Below are 17,151 nucleotides of genomic sequence, written 5' to 3' on the forward strand. Positions count from 1 at the left end.
GTGGTTCCTGCATTTGTTCTGCACCAGCACCATGTAGCCAATGGTAGGTTATGTGCATTATTGGTGAATTTGAGATTTCATTTATTTATTGTGTATGTTAGATGGCTATATGACACAATCTATTACTTAAAACTCTTATGTCATAAAGCAAAAGTGCTGAATTGCACTGCTAGACCTTTCTGCCTTCTTTTGTGGCCATGCCTTTTTGGCAGTGCCCAGTCTTGTCTGGTCTCTGAAGCTAAACGAGGCCCTGGGCCTGGTTAGTGCTTGGTTGAGAGACCACTGTGAATATCAGGTGCCATAATTAGGGAGCAGTGGCTCTAGTGGGAACTTGTTGGGCATCACTCCACTTCAAAAAACTTCACCCACCTTGACTTTGCCTAGTATGAAAGTGCGTGAGCCTTGGTGATTGTGGGAGGGCCCAGATTGGCAGCCTTGATTTTTGGCAGCCTTGATTTTGCCAGTCTACCCCAGGGCAGCTGGGGAAAAGGGCGGAGTGAATAAATGATGCACTGTAAATCGTTTTGAGTGTCTTGAAAGGCGCTGTCTAAATCCAGTGCATTATTATTGCTTAGTGTCATTTTGTCCAGGCTTTCAACAAACTTTATCATTTCATGAATCACATGAAACTGCCTCCCAAGGCCTAGTTAGTTTGGGTTAATTGTGTTTTTGCACGTTTGTCCCTCTCTTTTTGGACACGTCCTCACTGGTCGTATGCACGTATTTACGCACGAGATTTACTGGAACAGGCGTTTTTTCTCACGCGTGGGTGCGCAGGACAAGGGGGCGTTGTATCAGACTCGAGTAGCAGCTGGGGTGGAGTTTATGCACGATTTGGGACCCACATGCTTTAAATTCCCTTCGCGTTTTATCCCACGCCACACGAGGCTGTTGGGGCAGTTGTTTTCAGTGGATGCGATGTGGATAGTGGCACAGTTATGGCTCATCTGTCTCAGCCTCTGGCTCCCAGCTCGGCTCCACGGAGCTGTGGTTGTCTCCAAAAGAGATGTTCCAGATCAGGTACGACACAAGAGCTTAATGCGAAACTTTGAATCACATGTGGTATCACATGTATGTTTAGAAACTGGTTGTATGCACTTTTTTGTTTCCTTGAACCTATAGAGTGATGAACAATTGGGACCTGGGATCATGTAAAATATGCACCATGAAATGTTATCCTTTACATTTAAGCTTGTAAAGATATGGGCACTTAGCAGTACAGTTATGAACACCTTCCAAATCATTTATGATGGGTAAAAGTACATCTGCAAATTCTCCATAGCTATGTAAGCCTTTGCCCCAGTGTCTGCCATCCAGAATCTCAAAGGGAGAGAAGTGACTGAGGCAGTGGTGCTTAACATTTTTTATTTATTTATTTATTTTTGTTTTTAATGTCAGTGTCCCTTATTGCTTTTCTTTTTTTTTTTTCCAACCCCTCATCCTTCTCCTAGGCTGCACGATAAAGTACTACTTATAAATAATACATATTTTATAGATCAGTAATCAATATAAAATTCAGCAGTCTACTTTGGACTAAGAAGCGCTAGTGACTCGCTGTGATCCTAGGTAGTGAATCACTGCTGAATCACAAACTTCTACACAAATCAATCTAATGTCACAGAACTCATATTTGATTTTTCTTTTGTCCCGACAAGAATAACACTTTTAAGTTTTCATATTTACATAAGGCTGCTCATTATAATGTAATGATCTGATATTTTGTGTTTAGATCAGAGTTGACACCTTTTGTTGTTCTTGTTACTGTTTATGTTGTTGTTAATGTTCATAAAACTGCTTTTGTAAGTGACACCTGGCACAATGCCGACAAGTTGATTTGAAGGTTCTATTGGTCATGTCCTGGTCTGTTTTGGAGACTGGCTCTATTGAGTTGAGACTGCTGTTGTTTTAGCTCTTGTTTTGGCGTGGGTTACAGCCGACAGCCTTGTGTTCAGAAAATAAAGAACCAGAAGAAATTCAGTGTGTTTCTTTAGATCAGAACGCTACAAAAGTTCCATTTACCACCAAACTAAGACTGAGATTTATCAGCGTGATTTGCATTGCCTGATGGTTTCTACAATTTCCTATGAATATAAAAAAAGTGACACATGTATTTTTTATTTTTTACAGGACAGAAGCTCTGGATCTATGGGTGTAAGAAACTACTAAACTACTACTGAATACAAAAAACAAAAACAAAATACAAAACAAAACTTCATGACAATTGTGTACATGAGAATTCTGGGCTAGTTTTTGAGTCACAGTGGCTGATTGTTTGTGTTTAGCCTCTTCCAAACTTTATTCTATTGCTTCCACATGGCGCTTGGCATCTGCTGTTCTTCATTTCCTAACTGACTACAACTAATGTTACAGTGCTTTCTATCTGAATACTTGTATCTGGATTAAAGGTGCACTATGTAACTTTTCTGGTGAGGAGTCTGTCACCTGATTGACTCCATGGCGATGTTTTTGCTTTGCCTGGGATGTTTCACAGTATTGCATTAAACATGTTCATCTTGCATTTATTGAATTTTGAGTATTAATGTTGATTCAAAATAGCTAGAAAAACTGATCTGACCTGTAACTTGACCCAGAGTCTCTTGCTTTTTTCCATGGAGTTAAATAAGTTTAATGTTGTCTATAATGTAGACAATACCAGGCAAAGAAGTAGTATGACTAAAGAAACAAGCAGTTAGTGAGTCATCCACCGAAAAAGTTGCATAGTGCTTTAACGCATCACTATATTTTGTGTGGTTTTTTTTTAAATGTATTTTTTATCTTTTCTCCAGAAAGTGGAGGTGTACAGCGTGACGGTGGACTGCACGGTCACCTCACGTTTCGCTCACACCGTCATGACGTCCAAGGCCCTGAACAAGGCCAACAGCTCACAGGAAATCTTCTTTGAGGTGGAGCTCCCCAAGACTGCGTTCATCACCAACTTCAGCATGTCAGTTTTGCCCCTGTTGCTCTAGTTAGGATACAATGTAAAGGACAATTCAAACCATGTCTCTATATATTTAGTTTTTATATGTATGTATTTAACTTAAAATTAAAAGTTTAGGCTATAACTGAACTTACTGTGAGGAAAAATACTGTACACATTTCTCATTCCATGTTAATCAGATTACGGTATATACCAGATTATTAAATGAAGTGCGGTCACGCTGTTGAATGTAATAATGTCATAATCTTGCAGGGTAGGTTTCTGTATAAACTCTAAGGGAGATACACTGTTTCTGAAAGAACTTGTACTGGTTAGGGACTGGGTCATGGCTTTAAATCCTTTCAAATCACAACAATTACGCCTTTAGAGTTGAATAATGCTGGTCCCACTTTCAGAAGATCTTGTGAACAATTTAATTCACTTTTACTTATTTACAGTGACAGAGAAGATATTGAACTTTGTGCCAGTTTTTGTTTCATGTGCATAGACCCAGTAATTACAAAGATATTAACCATAAACCAGGTCAATACTTCTGCAATCTGACTTGAACAGTAAAATTCGCCCATACACTTCAGATCTGTTCTGACATGTTCCACAGTATACATGTCATGTCTGTGTGCAACCTGTATTTGTTTTTACTTTGATATTTGACTCCACAGGGAAATAGATGGTCAAGTGTATGTAGGAGAAGTGAAAGAGAAGGAAAAAGCCAAGAAACAGTACGATAAAGCTGTCTCTTCCGGACAGACTGCTGGCTTAGTCAAGTAAGTGTTTATACTGGATGTCTTTCTTTATCTTTATTTATACAGTGGGAACCAATGAGAGCACTGTTTAAAATACAATACAAGCAGAAAAACAAACAAAAAACAAGTATACAAGTCCTTATAAAACACTAAAAACTGGTGCATGAGTGTGTATAAAAGTTTGTTACCAGATTATTGAATTACGATTGTGTCACCAGTGTATCTAGTTTTACTTTTCTTTGAAGTTTATCCCATTTGCATGATTTGTTCTTGATCTCTTGCAGTGCACCATCGCAATAACGCTTTTGAACCTTTCGCAGGGCATCTGGGAGAAACATGGAGAAATTTGCAGTATCTGTCAACATTGCAGCTTCCAGTTATGTTGTGTTTACATTAACCTATGAGGAACTTCTCCAAAGAAAACTCGGCAAATATGAGATCCTGGCACGGGTAAAACCAAAGCAAGTCGTCCAGGAGTTTAAGGTGAAGTGATTCAGGCTTTTTCATAAATATTGAAACGACATTCTTCATTAAGCTGTTGTGTTTCATGCTGGCACAGATCGTGGCAAACATCTTTGAGCCACAGGGCCTTACTTTTGTTGAGACAGAATCAACCTTCCTGTCCAATGACCTGCTCCTTCTGGTGGAGAAAACTGTCACTGACAAAAAGGTAATGTCAGTAAACCGTTCAGTTAGCCAAGCATAAATCTAAGGATGATTTATTTTTGCAGGCACATATTTCTTTCTCGCCAACAATGGAACAGCAAAGGGGTTGTCCAGAATGTGAGGGATCGATAATTGATGGAGATTTCATTATCAAATATGACGTTAAACGAGAAAAGGTTTTTGGGGACGTTCAGGTAAGACATGGTTATTGCACATTATTGTCAGCATGTGATATTGATGCAGCTACTATTGTTTGATTTCTTGGTTATTAGTGTTCATTTTATGTTTTTTTTATGTAATTAATTGTGCACTTTTTAATTACCTGTAAATCCATACAGTAGAAACATATTATGTGCTATACAAATTGTTCTAAAATAACACTTTTCACGTTTAAGAGGGTTTGATCCCAGCTCTCACCAGTATGTACTGTTGTGTCCTTGAGCAAGAATCTTAAACTGCATTAGTTCATTAAATTGGTGTTACTCTTCTATCCATTTTTAACAAAACATTTAGGCAAAACACTACTATTCATAATGTTCATTCTTGTATTTTCCATGCTATATTTTTACATTATTGTAGAAAAGAAACTACTTCTATTGACAACCGTTCATGATTCTTTTGAAATATACACTATATACTACAACGGATGTACAACACACTTTCGGCAGCCTTACATTTTTTCTATAATGGTATTTAAGGAAGTGCTATTTAACTTCCCTGGTGGAGACTTGCTTGTTTCCATGGTAATGTTTCCCTATATGGCATTAAACTGCTTAATCTTGCATTTTCCCCCCAATTACAGCTGTTTGTATAGCCAACAAATACCTTGAAAAAACCTCTCCATAGATCTGCTCTGTAACTTAGCCTGATGGTGTCACCTGCTTGTCTTTATGGATATAGATACGTTTAATGCCATACTGTGAAACATTTCAGACAAAGCAACAACATCTCCATTGAGACAAGGAAGTGCACCTTTAAATAATACAAAATTATCAGAATAATAGTGTTTATGTTTAATGTTGGCTTCTTTACAGATTGTCAATGGATATTTTGTGCATTTTTTTGCCCCTCCTGACCTCCCCAGAGTCCCGGTCAATGTGGTGTTTGTCATTGACAGAAGCGGGTCAATGGGTGGATTAAAGATGATGCAGGTAAAATTGTTAATTCTGTGTAAACAAATGTAATCTCTCTTTATAAAAAATAAATAAATACTGTATTTTGTTTATTGTATCAGACCAGGCAAGCACTCTCGGCCATTTTGAGTGACCTCCACCAAGAAGACCACTTTGCTTTGATAATATTGATCATAGAATTGAAAAATGGAAAAAATATCTTACCAAAGCAACAGAGAAGAATATCACTGATGCCCAAAGTTTTGTAAGAAGCATATCGAAAGACGGCTGTAAGTGAAATCTCTAAGCTCGAATCTAAAAACATGTTCTTTTTGGATAAGATAGACAGCACTGTAGCCTTGATTTTTTATTATAGCTGCCAAAAACATAGTATTTCAGTCCAATGTCTCTACTCTTTAGCCACCGACATTCATAGCGCTCTGCAGGAGGCTGTGACGATGTTGAAGGAAAGCCATAAGAACAACGCTGTACCAGAGAGAAGTACCGATATGATCATTTTACTCACTGATGGAAATCCAAGCCATGGTGAGTTTGTATGTGACATTTTATAATCTGTGTATGAAATTTGCATAATGTTTTGGGTTATGTGTTTTTAACTAGGAGTGAGGAGCATCCCTGTGATTCAGAAAAATATTCAGGCTGCCATCGCTGGGAACATGTCATTATTTTGTCTTGGTTTTGGGAATGACGTGGATTACTCTTTCCTGGATGTAATGGCAAGGAGAATTTAGGAGTGGCACGAAGGATCTTTGAGGGCTCAGATGCCGTTCTTCAAGTTCAGGTACTCTACACAGAGACACAGCGCAAATTAAAAATAAACAAGTTCTGTACAAGTAAATTTTAAATGTGTTTCAGGGTTTTTATGAAGAGATTTCCAAGCCACTGCTGTTAAACGTGGGCCTGAGATATTCTGACAATGCAGTAATGACTCAAATGACTTCCGACACTTGTTTGCCGGTTCCGAGATTGTAGTGGCTGGAAAACTACCTGACGACAGTATCGATAATTTGTTGGTGGAGGTGTTTGCCCAGGGGGTAAGACATTTATTTTTTTTTTAAGTTTAAACAATTTAAAAATCAAATGTAGCATAAGGCTGCATACGTTTAACATCTGTTTAAAGATTTGATTGTAATCACCGCGAAAAATAAAGTTGTATTATTTGATGTCAGGACGAGTTCATTATTGCTATCAAATATATTTCTAGATCACAAATGCACATTTTATTTTAATTATGTTTCTGATTTTTTTTTTCTTTTTTCAGCCCAATATTGACTTTCAGGTCCAAGGTCAGGCTAATGTTGAGGATTGGAACGTCATCTACCCAAATGAGGAATACATCTTTGGGAACTTCACTGAGCGCCTCTGGGCCCTATCTCACCATCCAACAGCTTTGGAAAAGAGTTTCTTTAAAATCTTAATTTATACTAAAACCCTTATGCATATACATTCTTTTTGAAATGTTTTGCTGCTAGTGACATCGGCGATGAGAAGGAGAAGAATAAGGCAAAGGCCCTGGACATGTCTCTGAAATACAGCTTTGTCACTCCTCTCACCTCGATGCTCGTCACCAAACCCGAAACTGAAGATGGAAATGACAAACTCGTGGCAGATAAACTGACTGAAGGTATTCTACTATAGCATTGTATGTATCGGATTGCCTCCTTATGTTCATGTAATAAAACTAAACTGATTATGCACAAAACTAAAGCATAGATGATTTGCTATGATAAGTTAAATACCAAATAATTAATTAAGCTGAAATCTTGTCTTTTGATTGTTTTAAAGATCAGAGACAAAAAGCTGAAAGGGCCCGTGGTGCGACTGGTGCACAAACCCCAAATGTAGGCACCATTCCTGCCTATCCTGCTCTCAAAGGCAGAAGCGGAGGAGGTAGAGGAGGTGGAGGAGGTGGAGGAGGTGGAGGCAGAAGCTGGAGTTCACGAGTAGATGGTAATACATTTTGAGTATAAAGTTGTGTATTACTTACAGCATAGTTTTGGAAACTGTTTGAATTGTGTGGTTTAACAAGTTTAAAGGTCAAGTTATAATGTTACCTCATCACAAACATACCCAGATTTGTGTTTTGTTTCATTCACACATTTTGGAGTAACCCTTTATTATTAGTCTGTCTACATCTCTAAAGGTCAAAACGCTCAGTTCCACCTTGTGATGCAATGTAGAAGTAGTTTAACAAGTTAACCACTATCTTTACCTTTTATTTGGTAGGAATTGGCTGAAATTATCCAAATGATTGTAGTGAAGGTGTATGGAGTTTAAAAACACCGTGGAGCACTTCCTGTATTACCTTATGACATCACAAGTTGGAACAGAGTGTTTTCAGCTAAATATGCAGGGTTTTGTGTGTTAAAAATCTATGAATGAAACATTTTTCATTAATTTGTTCATTTTTTTTTAAATGGGGAAACAACATTATAACATAGATTTTAAAAAAATAGCATAATATGGGCCCTTTACGTATATTGACACTGCACTGCATAAGACACTGCATAATATTTATTTTGCTACGGTTGTTCTGCAGTGGATGGAGACCCACACTTCATGATCGAGCTGCCTGAACGAGATGACGCTCTGTGCTTTAACATCAACGATAAACCAGGAACGATTTTCAACCTAGTGAGGGATCCTAAATCAGGTAAATAATCAGATCAACTATTTATACACAGACATTTATCCTATTCTAGCGACATGGGCCTCAAGTTGGTTACAGACAGACAGCATTTCATTTATCAGGTTGATTTGTATTTAAGAGGCAGGAATTCACAATATTACACAATTTCAGTATTAAGCCTTACAAAAAACTCCTGTATTCCCTATATATGAATCATCTATAGTGTCAAATGAATTGCAGGACCCTAAGACAATTATTTTATTGGTTTATCATTTTTTAGTTTGCATAATTGTTACTTTGTCTGTTGGTTTCAACCTCATTATACAAATATTACACTTTGTAGTAATGTACTTGTCATTTTCAGGATTCGTTGTCAATGGAGAGATCATAGGAAAAAACGTGCTGGAGATGAAGCTAATATGAAAACGTACTTTGGTCGATTTGGCATTACCCATAGTTCACTGGGGGATAAAGCTTGAGGTGAGCACTCAGAGCATCGCCGTGACCCAAGACGGGGGAGCGTGTTCATCTACTCTGGTCCAATACAACCAGAGTCAAACGGCCCAAGTGAGAAACCCAAACTTCACACATACAGTATTTTCACATCAATTTCATTTCTGTTCTAATGTGAAAATGATGTTGTTTCTCCAGTTTAGAAATCAAACTGACCAAAAATTGCAGCCTCACGGTGACGATAAAGCACGCAGTCAAGTTTATGGTCATTAAACACACAAAGATCTGGAAAAGACGCCATGACCAGCAGGAATACTTGGGCTTCTACAACCTGGACAGTCATCACCTGTCGCCTTCAGTTCATGGTCTGCTGGGTAAGACATCAAATGCACTCAAGAAACCTCAAAATTAAAATTAAATAGGTCAATTAAAGCCCCACGTTTTAGACAAAAATAATAAAATAAAAGCCTATATTTTGGCGTTATTCTGTTGCTTTATACCAAAATATTGTTTATATTTTCATGCCATGCAGGTGAAGTGCTGCCACCAGAAAGTTGTGCATTGTTTTCTTTAAAGGGCCTATATTAAGCAAATGTTAATGATTTCCTCATCAAAAAACATACCTGGAGTTGTGTTTTGTTTCATTCACACATATTTACCACACAAATCATGCATATTTAGGCTGCGTTCTTCTTCTTAAACTGAAAAATACTGTCATCGAGGAAGTGCTTCACTGTGTTTTTAAACTTCATCCACGACATCTTTGCTTGGTGCAGCAGCAGATATTGTAGATTTTCTTTGGCAAACTCAACTGAACAATAGGTAAAACAAAAATATATTTAGAAACGGCAATCATCTATGGTTATTCTAGTGTATTGCAGTAAATAGTAGCTCAATTTAGGCTCCAAATAGCTGTTAACTTTAAAACTACTACAGATGACATCACAAGGTGGAACAGAGCATTTTGAGCTTTGGTAATGTAGACAGTCTAACAATGGATTATGGAAACGTGTGATGTTTTTGAAAAGGTAACAGTATTATAAACATGGATTAAAGTTCACAGAAGTCAATTTTGCATAAGACAGGACCTTTTGAGTTCAATTTTTCCTGTCGTTTTTGAAAGTAAATGTATGAAAATGATAGTGTCTTACTGTTTTAGACAATACAATATGTCATGGTTCTAAATTATACGCATATATTTGTGTCAACCAATCAAAACCAGCTGCTGTCAATGTAGCTGATGTTGTTTTTGATGTTGAGTTACTTTATATGAAGCTTCTTGAGTCTGAGTTATGGGTCTTTTTTTCCTATCCAGGTCAGTTTTATCATGGGGTAAGTTTTGAACTGGCAAACCCGGATCTAGCAGAATAGCATCATGTTTGTGAAAGGACGAGAACTCAACGTCACCAGGTGATTGTAGAACTTTTTTCTACCTCCTTTAATTTAACTGTGCTTATAGTTGTTTTTGTGACTTGCAGACACTCGCAGAAGGACTTCAGCCTGGACGTGATTATCTGGAAAAAGTATTGGGTGCTGGTTTGTAGGGAACAATGGCACGGGGCTCATAGATGGAGCAGCCTCTGATTACATTGTGCCAGGTCTCTTTGAGAATTCCTGGGAGTAGATCGGGAATATGTACAGAATTTGTGGAATTAATAATGTACAATCATCATTTTTGGTCTGGGCGTCATTAAGCACCTCTCCAGAAGGCTGCTCGAAAACTTCTGTATCAAAGCTGGTACTAACAAAAAAAATAATTCTTGGAATACATTTTTTTGTAAAGTGGATTCTGAGGGTTTATGGGGCTAATCTGCTGCAATCAGTTCATTTAAATCAAATTGAGACCCAGTTGTTTCAGTGGAGCTCATTGCCAATAAGATCAACTTCCACTAACATGTCTATAGTCAATCCTCTATCTATAAAAACTTAACTTAATAAAAACTGAAGCAGAGTGTGGACTTTGAAGGCAGGTTTTTGACTTTGTTGTGTCAAGCGGCATTTTCCTGTTGTTCTTATAACCCTGGTAGGCATATTAATTACTGTAGGTTATGTACCAAAGGAAACTTGTTCTTCTTTTAAAGAGAAGATATAACTTTAGGAATGAAATATATATTACACAGAGCACTATAGACTACAGTGTATGAAAAGGACAAAAGAATGTTAAGTTTGTTGTATTTTTTCTAAACAATGCAATTTCATTAAGCTCTATTTTTGTATTTTGAACATAATAAAGTAGTTATAAAACATAAATGTACGTTTCGTGGACTATCCTTATATCACTTCATGTTTTATTATCATGGACATGCATTTTTTGTTTGGTAAATGGCTGAAAATGGTGAGATTAGTGCGGAACAATGATATCCAGCAGGGGGCAGCCTTACGATGTAGAAAACCGCTTTGACCCGCCCTCCTCCTCCTCCTCCTCCTCCTCCTCACCCTGAGCTGATTGAAACCAGCCCATTGATCCATGATGAAGCCTTTCAAGTTCACAGAGCACGTGTCTTCACAGGTGTGATGACTGACTGAATGAAAGACCTGGACGATTTTCGACTAAAGCTTCAAATTAGAGTTAGTTTGCACATTAGGCCTACCGCTGTGCACGTGTCTCAACCATGCCATAAACGCTGTTAGACTGATTTACTCGTTTTATTTAAGCATAAAGGCTAAATAACAAATAAAATATGGTTTCATCATTTGACATAGTCTGTGGTTAGTTTTTCATCCCACGAACAACTGAACTCCAAAGAACTAAGCTTCCTAAACTTGAATAAAGCTGTAAACTCCATCCAGCGCGATGTTCTGCACGGCCTGAAATCATGATTAAATTTATGTTTATCAGCTGTGTACAAAAAAACCCCAACAGGTTTTCATAGCATCTTAAAAGTCTATTATTATTACAAATGGGACAAAGGTGGAAGTGCATGCGCAAATCATCTTTTTACTCTTATTAAACTTTTTTTACATGCAAAATTCTAAGTGTATTGTCTAGACCTTAGTGGAGGCCCAAGTTATAAGATATAACCAAAAACAAGTACCAAAAACGAAGGTAATAGTTGAAAAGTGGTGTTGAAGTTGTCCTGCACATAAAATAGACCACGCCTTGTAATTACGTCACATCAGTACTATAAGTATATTTTTTTCTATACATTTTATTTATTTATTTATATTTTTTTATTACAGTCGTAGTAAAGTAGTTGTATAGAACTGTGTTATGATGTAATTCAGACTTTATGTTGCATTACCTTAATAAACTCTTACAATTATGGATAGATTATTAGATTATTAACATATTTTATACAGTGAGTTTGACCGTTAATGTCATAAAAATGCTCTGAAAAAGCTGTGGCATTATTAGTGAATACAGGACACGATGGAAGTCTGTAGCCACAATGAAGTATAATTACATACACACATCTCTTGTTGATTAACACTCACCATCTGACCAAATAAATCATAATAACACTGTTAATATATTCAGGTTCATATAATATTTTGAAAGCTTTGTTGGTATTTGTTTATAATGCTTTTTCTTTTAAAATTCTAGTACATTATGCTGATATTTATGCACTATTATGCCTGTGTTTTTAGGGACTCCTTCACTCCTCTGGCTCGATTACGCAGACTGTAATGGTGAGGGTAAGTGTGCTGACCCCAGTCATGTCGGAAGTTCAACAGTTCGTGCAGTGTTCGTGAGGGGGATCGCTGGAGAAGTGTTTGCCTGTGTGTGTCTGTGCTGGTTTATCCGTGTGTGTTTGGCTAAGCTCTCTGATTAAGCGCAGATGTGCACGGCTCTGGGTGTTGGCTGTAGTTAAAGAGGACCCGCTGTGCTTCATTCAGGCCTGCTTTACACACAGTGCTCAAATGACTTCTTCGCACATGACTAGCATTAATATCTGTGCTGTACATTACAAACGTTCCTTCAGGGTCAGCAACATCAGGTCACTGACAGGAAAAAAAGAAGTTTGTTTTTGGTGAGAAGTTGTGCTCCTGATCTCCCCTAGAGGGCAGAAGAGTGCTGTAAACAATGAGTGCCAGTGTGAAATGATAAAGTAGGCCTATACAAGTGTAAATTGTTTATGGAAAGAATAATGCATAACTTAAAGAAATTCAAGTTTTCTCCTTTATTTTATAGTTTTAAGGTTTACATTTTAATTTTACATTCAAGCTGTAAAACAATACCTTACCTGAATTCCATTGCATCATGTCAGAGTAAAATAAATCTAATAATTATGTGTTTAGAATGATATATGTGCTCATGATACTATACTTAAATATACCTGGGAGTCTTAGCAGTTTAATGTATTTTGTTCATTTTGATTTATTTCAGAAACTGTCCTGCAGACTACTAATCGTACATGAGTTTGACAACAACTATTCCACATCAGTGTCCTCCCTTCACAACTTGACAAACTTCTAAACCCCTAAAAGAAATCCATCCACGGTAAGTTGTTCTTGTGTCCATTTTAACCCTTTCCTTTGCCTCACCTCACCTCTCAGGTCAGTGCTCTCTCTCCCGCCCTCGTGCCCGTGTGAATATTTGACATTGCTGTTGCCGCTGGTGCGTGATGCAGGGACTGAGCGCTCATTGTGTCTTTGTGGTGTGGGCTCTGCTGCGGTATGCGGCTCCTCTGCGTGTGGTGTGTGGTGACAGGCGTGTGGCTGCTGACGCCAGCCGGTCGCCGGGCTGTCTGTCCCTCTGTCTCTACGGTTACACCTGAGCGCTGCTGACATGGCCTCACAACCGTGCAACCACACCTGCAGGTGAGCTCTGCAACCACAGCAGCATGAGGGAAAACACATTCTTTCAGGCTTCTTATTGTAGTTTGTAGATTGATTAATTTCCCATCTGTATTAAATATTATTAACTTATTGAATATTGCGATCTGGAACCCAGCAGTAGTTTAGAACTTTGCAGAATGTATTATTTACTTTTGATGTTTTTGGTCAAATCTACTGATAATATAACAACAGACTACAATGGTAGTGTAGTTAAAAAAACAAAACATTTAGATCTAGATTTAATAATACATTTAACTTACTTTTTAGTAAGTTTCATAATTTTGTTTGAACTCTTTCATTTACTCTGCCTAAATGAAAAGTGGAACACTTAAATCCATATCAAACCTTTGCAATGGTTTCCTAATATTATCCATAATTCTGTTATACTTAGTTATACTTTGTAGAAATCTGGTTCAGTTGTGGGCTTTGACAATCAAAAGGTCCGAGTGGAGTGAGCATTTGAAGAGAGCTCTGCAGGCATGTAGCGATATGCTGTGGAAGTCCGCTCCATATTGCAGCGGGCCGCGCTGTAATCCTTGGTACTTAGTGTGTTCTTTGGGGCTGCTGAGGTGAAAAGTTGAACCTGGTGTTGACCTTCTCTTGAAATAAGGCTTAGCTCTGAAGTCAGGCCCAGGTCAAAGGCACAGGGAGGATATTCTGGAGTTCCTGTGCCCTCCTCAACTCTCCCCTCCCACACGGAAACAATTCACATCTACGATAAGACATTGTACATATTTTCAGCATTTTATCTCTTGTGTTTTGGTTGTTTGTTTTTACTTGATGACGAAGGTCTTGTGTCCTCTTGTCACGGTGCTGTTAATCACCATCACATCTGATCCTTTGGTGCGAGGAGTGATCAATGGTGTCTGTGTTTATCACTACAGAGAGTTGGATATCAGAAAGATGAAAGATGAAAACAAACAAACTATTTCAACATACAAAAATATACAAACTAATTTCAAAAACACAAGATTAGACTGAAAGATGATTTAATGCAGGTTTTGGCATTTCACAAATATATCCAAAAATATAAATAAAACACAAACAGTAAAAGACGTCTACAGCTAATCTGAAAGACAATATCACTTTAAACATGATATTCTTAGTACTCAGCAAATGTTACTAAATGGTATAATTTCTGTTATACCATTTAGTAAATTTTGTATTGGTTTAAATTACATAAAAACCTTACAAAATAGTCCAATCCAATCCAACTTTATTTCTAATGCACTTTAAAAACAACAGAGTTGACCAGAGTGCAGTACTCAACAGACATTTTAAAAACACAGATAAATGACAGACATATAAATAAATAACTACAAACTGTAATAGTATATTATATAGATGTGCAAATAAGTACGTTTTCCCCCTTTTGTTCTGATATTCCAGGCAAATGGGATGCCACATTGCCATGTTTATTATTGACACCCTGACCAAACAACAGGATGATCTCCTATTAACTTTTATTTACATTGTGTATTTATCACCATCTCTCTAGGCAAAAAAGCTTTATGAAATCAAACTTTTGTGACATAAATAATCACAATTAACCAAATAATCTGTAGACATCACTGCCAGCTGCTTAGGCTCAGAACTAGGTTTTTGTTTCCTCTTGCTTTTTTAAAACTATGATATTTGTAAAAAATTCTCAGGCCCATAATAACAAAGCATTAGGTACTGTTTTTAAAAATAACATTTTTTTTCCAAATAGTCTATTATTTTTACCACCAGTCTATTGTGCTACTCAATTTACAGGTCTGATGGGTTCGATATAGGACCTAAAATCCTTATCTATGACATGGCTTAATCTTCAAAAATATCACCAAGCTGAAATTTAGTAAGATACTTGTTTGTGCGTCACATCACTTGACTCCACAGCAGTAGAGGCTGCACACTTTGTGACGATTGACTTCTCTTATCACGCTCAATCGTTCATTCGCTGATGATATTTGCCGATTCAAAGCAGAGTGACCTAGTATTTTGAACCAGAACTTGCTCTGACATTCCCCGAGTCAACTGGAGCAGCTGCCTTTATGTCCCAGAGATATGAGCTTGACAGTGGACATTGAGGCATACGTACTGCACTCTCTTCTCCATCTGTTTTAGTTTTGGAATGGTTGTGATAACCTCGCGCCGACCCCTGATTGGTCTAATCTCACCCTCATCTTCCCGAGCTGGTCAGCTGACGGAGAGCTGCGCTGCCATTGGCCCAAGCATCACTGAGGGACAGGAATTTGTTTAGTGCTTGTCTTAGGAAAACTTAGCCAGTGAGAAATTTAGTCTGCCGTCTGAACCATAGCAAAACTTCAAAACACAGAATAAGGAGGAAGTTTGGGTTGAGAATAAATGAAGAAAGTTTACTGGCAGTTGATGTTCAGTGCACTGCGGTTCTACTTTGCAGAAAGCACAAACAAAATTAAATTATATGTAAACAATGACAATAAGTTGTTAATAATGCCCATTAATTACTCTTATTTAAAAATGTTATAGAAGACATATTGTGCTTTTATCTGGCATATATAATCTGGTTATCATGGTTTATCTGGGCATAATCTCTGACACCTACAGATTATGATTTTATATTGATCTAAAAGAACTTGAAGAAGAAAAGAAACAAGTTATCTGACTTCTGGTCGAAAAGCTGACTTCTGCCTGCCCTTTTACAGTAGGTCATCGTAAACGCCATCACAACGAATTCTCAGCCCCACCCATGGATAGCTAGAGTTCACAGTAGCAAGCAGTGTTTTGCATTTATTCCAAAATGGCATGCACATGCTGCTGAACCCTACGTTTATCACTGTTTACGAAAGAAAAGGACAACAAAGTAAGCACACCCCATATCCCATTCACTGGCCGTATACGGGGTATAGGGAAAAGTGTAATTTTCTTGATTGCAGAAGAATAAAGATTACTCAAACATGCATGAACCACTATTAATACAACTTTGAGTGACTAAATGAGAAGGGAAAACAATTATAACATGGGTAAACCTTTTAAAAATCGATTTTGCATAATATGCCTCCTTTAAGATAATTGTAGTAAGTGTTTAACCTGACCGACGCAGTGGGAGGTGGACTGGCCGTCATGATAGTGTGTCATTATAGAGTCATTACTGATTAATTAACTTAGATGATTCTTGATTCTTAGAACAATTTTTTCAAGTAGAAATTGTAATATATTAAATATGAAGCAGTGGTTGGACTGGATGTGGATACTTGAAAGAGCCACTTATGTTACTTCATAGGCCCAAAGATACTTATTCTAGTTCTTATTCTTTTTAAACAACAAACTGATTTAGTTTTGAGCGTTCTTATTTGGCATTCACACATCCGTCACAATTAGGACTGAATCCAGGACTAAACCTGAACTGGCCCAGGTCTATATCCGACCAAGACCAAACTAAGGCTACATCAGGACTAAACTGGGGCCAAACCAGGACCAAACCAGGTCTCCTCAGAATCCGCCCTTGCTTATAAAACTTGCTATTACCACAGGGGTGTTATATTTGGTGTAGTGTTCAGTAGAAGGCGCTCCAGGCCTTGTGTTTGGGCTTTCGTCCACTCTGATTAGATGAGATTAGACGACTACTGTGTTTGTTTGTTTTGAATTGGGAGGGGCCAGGCGGCTACTACTACTATTCTTCTATCCCTCCCCAGGATTCTCCCCCAAGGCACAGTCGACTGGAGCCCCCCTGACCTCTCCGTCACCCCGTCCTAACCCGTGTCAGCCAAGGCATCCTGGGAACACAGACAGAGAGTATAGGAGAGAGCTGCAGTGTCTTAGAGCTTACTAAACCAAATCATAAGC

General features: G+C 37.8%; 1 pseudogene; it reads left to right on the forward strand.

Moving 5' to 3' along the window:
• The first annotated feature begins 804 nt into the window (after positions 1-804).
• On the forward strand, positions 805-13,283 carry LOC117370809 (inter-alpha-trypsin inhibitor heavy chain H3-like; annotated as a pseudogene).
• The last annotated feature ends 3,868 nt before the right edge of the window (positions 13,284-17,151 follow it).

The sequence above is a fragment of the Periophthalmus magnuspinnatus genome, chromosome 5 (genome assembly GCF_009829125.3).
Source record: "Periophthalmus magnuspinnatus isolate fPerMag1 chromosome 5, fPerMag1.2.pri, whole genome shotgun sequence".
Taxonomy (NCBI): domain Eukaryota; kingdom Metazoa; phylum Chordata; class Actinopteri; order Gobiiformes; family Gobiidae; genus Periophthalmus; species Periophthalmus magnuspinnatus.